We start from the raw sequence: 8,153 nt of genomic DNA on the forward strand, positions 1-8,153 counted from the left end.
TTTTTCGCTGAAAGCTTAGTTGTTTGACTGTCTTTTTCTTGTGCCTATCTGCGAATCAGCATCTCCACTATACGATGATTAGCAGTCTATACTTTCCACAATATTCTCATTATTCCATCCTGGATTTTGTCAGTTTTTCTGTGTTGTATTTGATTTAATGAGATGATAAAAGACTGGCCTCAAGCTGCAAGTAGACAAGAATGGAGAAGGAAATTGTCCATGTTCCTTTCAAAGGAATTGTAGTGAAGAAATAACAGGAAATGTTAATCTCAGTGTCCAGACAGAGATTTAAACTTCACCTCCCCCAAATGGAAATCCATTCTCTCAGCTGCTGCACCAACTTTCTTAGTTGTTGTATTTGAGATATTTCCTCTTTCAGCTGCTTACATTTTCATCACTATTAGGAAGAAATCAGTCATTCTTACAAAAATACATGCCTGACAACAACAACATGAACAGTATTTTTTTTTTTTTTTTTCTGTTGGCGCAGTAGGTTAGGATACAGAAGACATAGCTCAAAAGTAACCCTCATTAAGTGCACAGTAAAAAACTATGCAGCCTTGAAGACATGTGTAATTAAATTAGTATCAAATAGAAACATTCAGAAAATTACTAATTATTACATAGTTAAAGGACTATTGTTGGAAATGAAGCAGCCTAAAAGAAGAGAAATTATTTTCAGTTGTTTGGGAATATATACAAGAAGTATGATGAACTGTTAGTGCTTTGCAATTAATAACATAAATTTTATTCAGTGTGCATTTTATTTGATTCAAATAAAGCAGTCATATGCACAAAAAACAGGTGCTAAGAACAGGTCTTCAGAACCTGACAACCCTATCGTATGTGGCAAAAAAAAAGTTATTCGTGAATAAATCTTGAAAGTCATTCAAGATCCAGTCATTCAAGATCCCAAGTTAGCTATTTGGTTTTGAAAAGAAATTCTCATTGTCTTCTTATGTTGGTAGTGCACTAGTAAAACTACTTACTGCAGTAGTTGGACCCATATTCAGAAGAATGATGCATCAATTCCAGACTTACATTTTCTGTGAATTCCCTAGAGCCTCAAAGCAAACTGAGGGATGGTGCCTTTTAAGAAAACTCAGCAATCCACACTTGTACTCCATCTCTAATGACCTTATCATCGATGGGACATTAAACACTAATCTTTCACCATTCTTATGCAGATATCATATTGAAAAGGGGGTGACATAAGCAATTTTGTTTAAGAGTGAGCCTGACTTTTTTCAAGCGTTTTTTGGTGAGTGTCAGCTTACCAGAGTTATAGATGTCAGATCTTAGTCAGGAGAAACACAATTTTTTTCACAGTTTGAAGATACAAACACACTCTATATACAGGTGAATCTTTTTTGCTTTCCAGTTGTTTGTTTTATCCTAATAATGGTAGATGTAAGTTGCTGTCTAATAGTGATAAGTATTAACAAAATGTAAAGTGTAAATGCAAGCTCTGTTGTCACCTTTCTCAGCATATTTCATAATTATGCACATAATCTACGTAAAGCACTAATATCACATCTTTAATTTATTTGCTTTTATGTCTTCATGCTTCTCATGCTCACGTATTCTGTTTTGTGGGACCTCTGAACAATATTTCCATTTCCTTGTTCAATGTTTTCATTGGGGCTTCCTGTCAGATAGGAAACAATCATGCTCCCATATTAGTTGCCATGTATTTGCATGAAACCAAGCGTAATTTATGGAATTGTGAAAAGTCTATAGTGATTAGTGCATGTGCTTACTTTGAGGCCAAAAAAGAACAGTGCAAGGCCATCACAGCCAGTAAAGAGAACTTTTGAATGTTTTGATATTTGTGAAAATACTGTAAGCGAATTTTGAGAGAAAATAGAACATCATCTTATCTGGTATCACAAAAAAGAGAGAGAGAGAGAGAGAGAGAGTTCTGGCAGATGACAGAGGTTTGCATTGGACCAAGTTTACACAGGAAGTCATAAGAAGAAAATCCCATGACATCTATGTGGAAAAGCAGTTTCGAGCAGTAGTAGCTATACTCTGAAGTGGAGATTTTCCTTATATGAGTAAACAACCCATTGGTGTGCTGTTTGAAAATTGGGCTTCATATACATATTCAACAAAAAACGTTTACTAAATGAAAATAGCCAAGTAACAGGAAAAAGAGACAAGTTTTTGCGGGAAACAAGGCACCTGCGAAACACTTGATGGACTTTTTATTATGCTGAGTTGGTGTGCTACAAATCATACCAGGAAGTTTTAATGGCTGGAACAAAAAATGCCTTTACATCAGAAAATGTATACCGTTATCTTAGAGGAAGTGTGGAATCACTGGAAAGGAGGAATTCAAACACTGACAATTCTGGAAAAATGATTATACTATACAATACTGGAAACAAAGATGGGTTCATGCAAAATGCTGGATTATGTTTTATTGGGCAAAATGGAGATGAACACTGGGCTGTACGAATAAAACTGAAGCACAGGTTTGCAAGATAAAGATAGAAGTCAGAGCATTTACTTGCAAGCGAAAAGGAGGAGGTTAGCTTTTGCTTCAGATTGTATGAATAATCTTTACATTTTCCTGCTACCTTTTACATCTAACACAAGATCAAAAGCTTCTAGTGATCTACTTTGTCATCTTTGTCAGCAAGTTTCATTGAGTAAGCATAGCCTTTGGAATTCACCGTTTTGTTGGCATACCTTTTGATTTATTTGTTGTGAGTAAGCACATGGGGGTGCCAATTAAAGATCCCTCATCTGTTACAGGTGAAAGCACAGTATTTGCAGAAAGAACAATGGTGTTTTTAACCATGGCTCTACAAATGTATGCTGAATTACTATAGAAATCACAATATCTGGAAGCAAAAAGAAAGAGGAAGCAACTCAGAAAGTAATATACTACGCTAATTTCAGCACACAAATTGGCAGAAAACAGTTGCTCCAGAAAATCTGGGATGGAATAATGACATTATTATGAAAAGGATGGATTGCTACTCACTGTGTAGTGAAGATACTGAGTCACAGACAGGCACAACAAAAAGACTGATAAACAAATAAGCTTTTGGCCAACAGGCCTCCTCCTGAATTAGAAAACATACTCTCACATATCCACACAAATACACCTCACACACGCATGACCATCTTCTCTGGCTGCTGAAGTCAGATTCCTTGAGTAGTATTCTATCCTTTCTATAATATTCTCTGTTGCTACAGAATGTTAGTGTCTTCAAAACCAGGTTAAAATGGAAAATGGATAGGAACAGATCAGGAACTAAACCAATACCTTAAATGTTTGGGAGTAAAAGCCTTACAGCCTTCAAGGAGATGGGAATACTACAATAAACCAGATTACAGTAAAGTTAAAACACAAACTGGTTGTAATACCAGTATTTAATTGGTTGCAGGTTAAACAAATTACACCTATTCTGAGCTATTAAAATAAAAATGTTTTTTCAGTTTTTTCCCCCAAACTGTAATTTTCAGGAGCGGTGACACTGGGGCCTGCACTGTTCATGTTAACACATTGCTTGCAGACCATATGAAGTCAAGTGATAAAGGTTTAGATTCAGTTTTTCTTAGGTAAACAAAATTAATCACGGCTACTTCATAAAGGTTGAAGGGTAGTGTCTAAGTAATCAAAATGTCCTGGGTTTGGACCTTGTCACTGCTTAAATCAGAATAAAAAAAAGGCAGTGGTAGCTGAAGACTTCCAGCATAATAAGTCATCCTTGTTCTGCCAACGGTCTTTTCAAAAATGGCGGAGGAGCAGAAAGAGGTTCAGGTCACATGCTTACCCTTGTGGGGGAATCTGCCTGTAAAAGGCAGAAGAATCAGCAATGATCAATGGCATGAGAATGCACAAGGCAATGGAAATCATTGCATTAAAGACACACAATGTGTATCCACGAGATGTGTATGTGTGACCTGTAACTGAAAAAAATGTCATGATGATCTTTCCATTGGCAAAAGATTCCAGACCAGTCCCCTGTTCATATCTCCAGGAGGGGCTGCCAAGGAGGTGACCATGAGAAAAAGATTGAATAACCAACAAGAAGCTAACTTTCAATGAGTTGGGACATGGACTGTCAGAAGCCACAACATGGTAGGGAAGCTAGAAAATCTGGAAAGGGAAATGCTAAGGCTCAAGCTGGATACAGTGGGGGCCAGTTAAGTGAAATTGAAAGAATACAGGGATTTCTGATCAGATGAGTATAGGATAATATCAACAGCAGCAGAAAATGGTATAACAGGAATAGGAATCATTATGAATAGGAATGTAGGGCAGAGAGTGAGTTACTGTGTACAGGTCAGTGATAGGGTTGCTCTCATCAGAATCAACAGCAAACCAACACCAACAATGGTAGTTCAGGCACGCATGCCGACTTTGCAAGCAGAAGATGAAGAGATGGAGAAAGTGCATGAGGTATTGAACGGGTAATTCAGTACAAAAATGTAATAGTCAGGGGGTCTGGAATGGGGTTGTAGTGTAAAAATAATGTGTTACTGGATAATACGGGCTTGGTATGAGGAACGAGAGAGAGAGGAAAGACTCATTGAGTTCTACAGTACATTTCAGTAGTAATAATTAATACTCTATTCAAAAATCACAATAATGGGAGGTATTCTTGGAAAAGCAGGCAATACGGGAAGTTATCTGTTAAGTTAGATCATGGTCAGGTAGAGATTCTGAAATCAGATATTGGACTGTAAGGCATACCCAGGAGCAGATATAGACTCATATCACAGTCTAGTAATGATGAAGAGTAGGCTGAAGTCAGAATGAATCATTGTGCAAAGAAGTGAGATACAGAAGTATTTAAGCATGAAAAGACATGCTTGAAGTTCTCTGAGGCTATACATACTGTGATAAGGAACAGCTCAATAGACAGTTCAATTGAAGAGGAATGTTTTCACAGAAGTTGGAAACAAAAACATAGGTAACTGCGAAGAAACAATGGGTAACAGAAAGAAATTCTCCAATTGAGTGTCAAAAAGAAGGAAGTAAAAAATGTTCAGGAATACAGAAATACAAGTCACTTTGGAATAAAATAAATAGGAAGTGCGTGGAAACTAAGACGAAATGGCTGCATGAAAAATGTGAAGAAATCAAAAAAGGAATGGTTATCTAAAGTACTGACTAAGCATATAGAAAAGTCAGATCAACCTTAAGCGAAATTAAAAACAAGGGTGATAACACTGAGACAGTTGAAAAAGTATATTGGATTAGGGGGGGGGGGGGGGGGGGGAGACACCTAGCTGAACATGTGATGCAATAACAGAAGTCAACAAGGAAGAGATAGGGGATGCAGTATTAGAATCGGAATTTAAAAGAGCTTTGGAAGACCTGAGATCAAAGAAGGCAGTAGAGATGGCTAACATTCCATCGAAATTTCTAAAATAATTGGCAATAGCAGCATCATAACAACTACTTATGTTGGTTGGTAGAATGTATATGAATGCGATATACCCTCAGAGTTTCAAAAAAACAACGTCCACACAATTCCGAATATAGCAAGAGCTGACAGGTGTGGGAATTATCACACAATCAGCTTAGCACATCATGCATCCATGTTGCTGACAAGAATAATATACAGATGAATGGAAAAGAAAATTGAGGATCTGTTAGATGAAAATTGGTGTGGCTTTAGGAACAGTAAAGTCACCACAAGAATCACATAAACCAAAATGACAAACACATTTAACTCAAAATTTTCCAGAGGTATAAATAGTTCCCCTATGGGATCTCGTGGGGGAACTGCATTAAATGCTGCTGAGTGTAGGAAAATGAATCTTCGAAACAAAGCAAGGATTGTTACCTGGAATGTACAGAGTTTATATGAAGCTGGGAAATTCACTAAATTAATGCTGGAAATGGGAAGACAGAAAATAGATATTCTAGGAGTGGCAGAGACGTGGTGGCCAGATGCTGGAATGTGTGAGGTTCACGGAGGAACCATCCACTATTCAGGGAACCAAGACAATAGACAAAGGAAAGGTGTGGGAATAATTGTCTCAGAAAAAGTTTTGAAATCTGTAATAAATTTCTTCCCACATTGAGACCAAATGCCTTTAATTAAACTTAATGTCCTTCCAATTAATGTCAACATCATCCAAGAATACGCGCCCACATCTACATCTACATCTACATCTACATTTATACTCCGCAAGCCACCCAACGGTGTGTGGCGGAGGGCACTTTACGTGCCACTGTCATTACCTCCCTTTCCTGTTCCAGTCGCGTATGGTTCGCGGGAAGAACGACTGTCTGAAAGCCTCTGTGCGCGCTCTAATCTCTCTAATTTTACATTCGTGATCTCCTCGAGAGGTATAAGTAGGGGGAAGCAATATATTCGATACCTCATCCAGAAACGCACCCTCTCGAAACCTGGCGAGCAAGCTACTCCGCGATGCAGAGCGCCTCTCTTGCAGAGTCTGCCACTTGAGTTTGTTAAACATCTCCGTAACGCTATCACGGTTACCAAATAACCCTGTGACGAAATGCGCCGCTCTTCTTTGGATCTTCTCTATCTCCTCTGTCAACCCGATCTGGTACGGATCCCTCACTGATGAGCAATACTCTAATATAGGTCGAACGAGTGTTTTGTAAGCCACCTCCTTTGTTGATGGACTACATTTTCTAAGGACTCTCCCAATGAATCTCAACCTGGTACCCGCCTTACCAACAATTAATTTTATATGATCATTCCACTTCAAATCGTTCCGCACGCATACTCCCAGATATTTTACAGAAGTAACTGCTACCAGTGTTTGTTCCGCTATCATATAATCATACAATAAAGGATCCTTCTTTCTATGTATTCGCAATACATTACATTTGTCTATGTTAAGGGTCAGTTGCCACTCCTTGCACCAAGTGCCTATCCGCTGCAGATCTTCCTGCATTTCGCTACAATTTTCTAATGCTGCAACTTCTCTGTATACTACAGCATCATCCGCGAAAAGCCGCATGGAACTTCCGACACTATCTACTAGGTCATTTATATATATTGTGAAAAGCAATGGTCCCATAACACTCCCCTGTGGCACGCCAGACGTTACTTTAATGTCTGTAGACGTCTCTCCGTTGATAACAACATGCTGTGTTCTGTTTGCTAAAAACTCTTCAATCCAGCCACACAGCTGGTCTGATATTCCGTAGGCTCTTACTTTGTTTATCAGGCGACAGTGTGGAACTGTATCGAACGCCTTCCGGAAGTCAAGAAAAATAGCATCTACCTGGGAGCCTGTATCTAATATTTTCTGGGTCTCATGAACAAATAAAGCGAGTTGGGTCTCACACGATCGCTGTTTCCGGAATCCATGTTGATTCCTACATAGTAGATTCTGAGTTTCCAAAAACGACATGATACTCGAGCAAAACACATGTTCTAAAATTCTACAACAGATCGACGTCAGAGATATAGGTCTATAGTTTTGCGCATCTGCTCGACGACCCTTCTTGAAGACTGGGACTACCTGTGCTCTTTTCCAATCATTTGGAACCTTCTGTTCCTCTAGAGACTTGCGGTACACGGCTGTTAGAAGGGGGGCAAGTTCTTTCGCGTACTCTGTGTAGAATCGAATTGGTATCCCGTCAGGTCCAGTGGACTTTCCTCTGTTGAGTGATTCCAGTTGCTTTTCTATTCCTTGTACACTTATTTCGATGTCAGCCATTCTTTCGTTTGTGCAAGAATTTAGAGAAGGAACTGCAGTGCCGTCTTCCTCTGTGAAACAGCTTTGGAAAAAGGTGTTTAGTATTTCAGCTTTACGCGTGTCATCCTCTGTTTCAATGCCATCATCATCCCGGAGTGTTTGGACATGATGTTTCGAGCCACTTACTGATTTAACGTAAGACCAGAACTTCCTAGGATTTTCTGTCAAGTCGGTACCTATTATTTTACTTTCGAATTCACTGAACGCTTCACGCATAGCCCTCCTTACGCTAACTTTGACATCGTTTAGCTTCTGTTTGTCTGAGAGGTTTTGGCTGCGTTTAAACTTGGAGTGAAGCTCTCTTTGCTTTCGCAGTAGTTTTCTAACTTTGTTGTTGTACCACGGTGGGTTTTTCCCGTCCCTCACAGTTTTACTCGGCACGTACCTGTCTAAAACGCATTTTACGATTGCCTTGAACTTTTTCCATAAACACTCAACATTGTCAG

The sequence above is a fragment of the Schistocerca cancellata genome, chromosome 5 (assembly GCF_023864275.1).
Source record: "Schistocerca cancellata isolate TAMUIC-IGC-003103 chromosome 5, iqSchCanc2.1, whole genome shotgun sequence".
In the NCBI taxonomy this organism is placed as follows: Eukaryota; Metazoa; Arthropoda; class Insecta; order Orthoptera; family Acrididae; genus Schistocerca; species Schistocerca cancellata.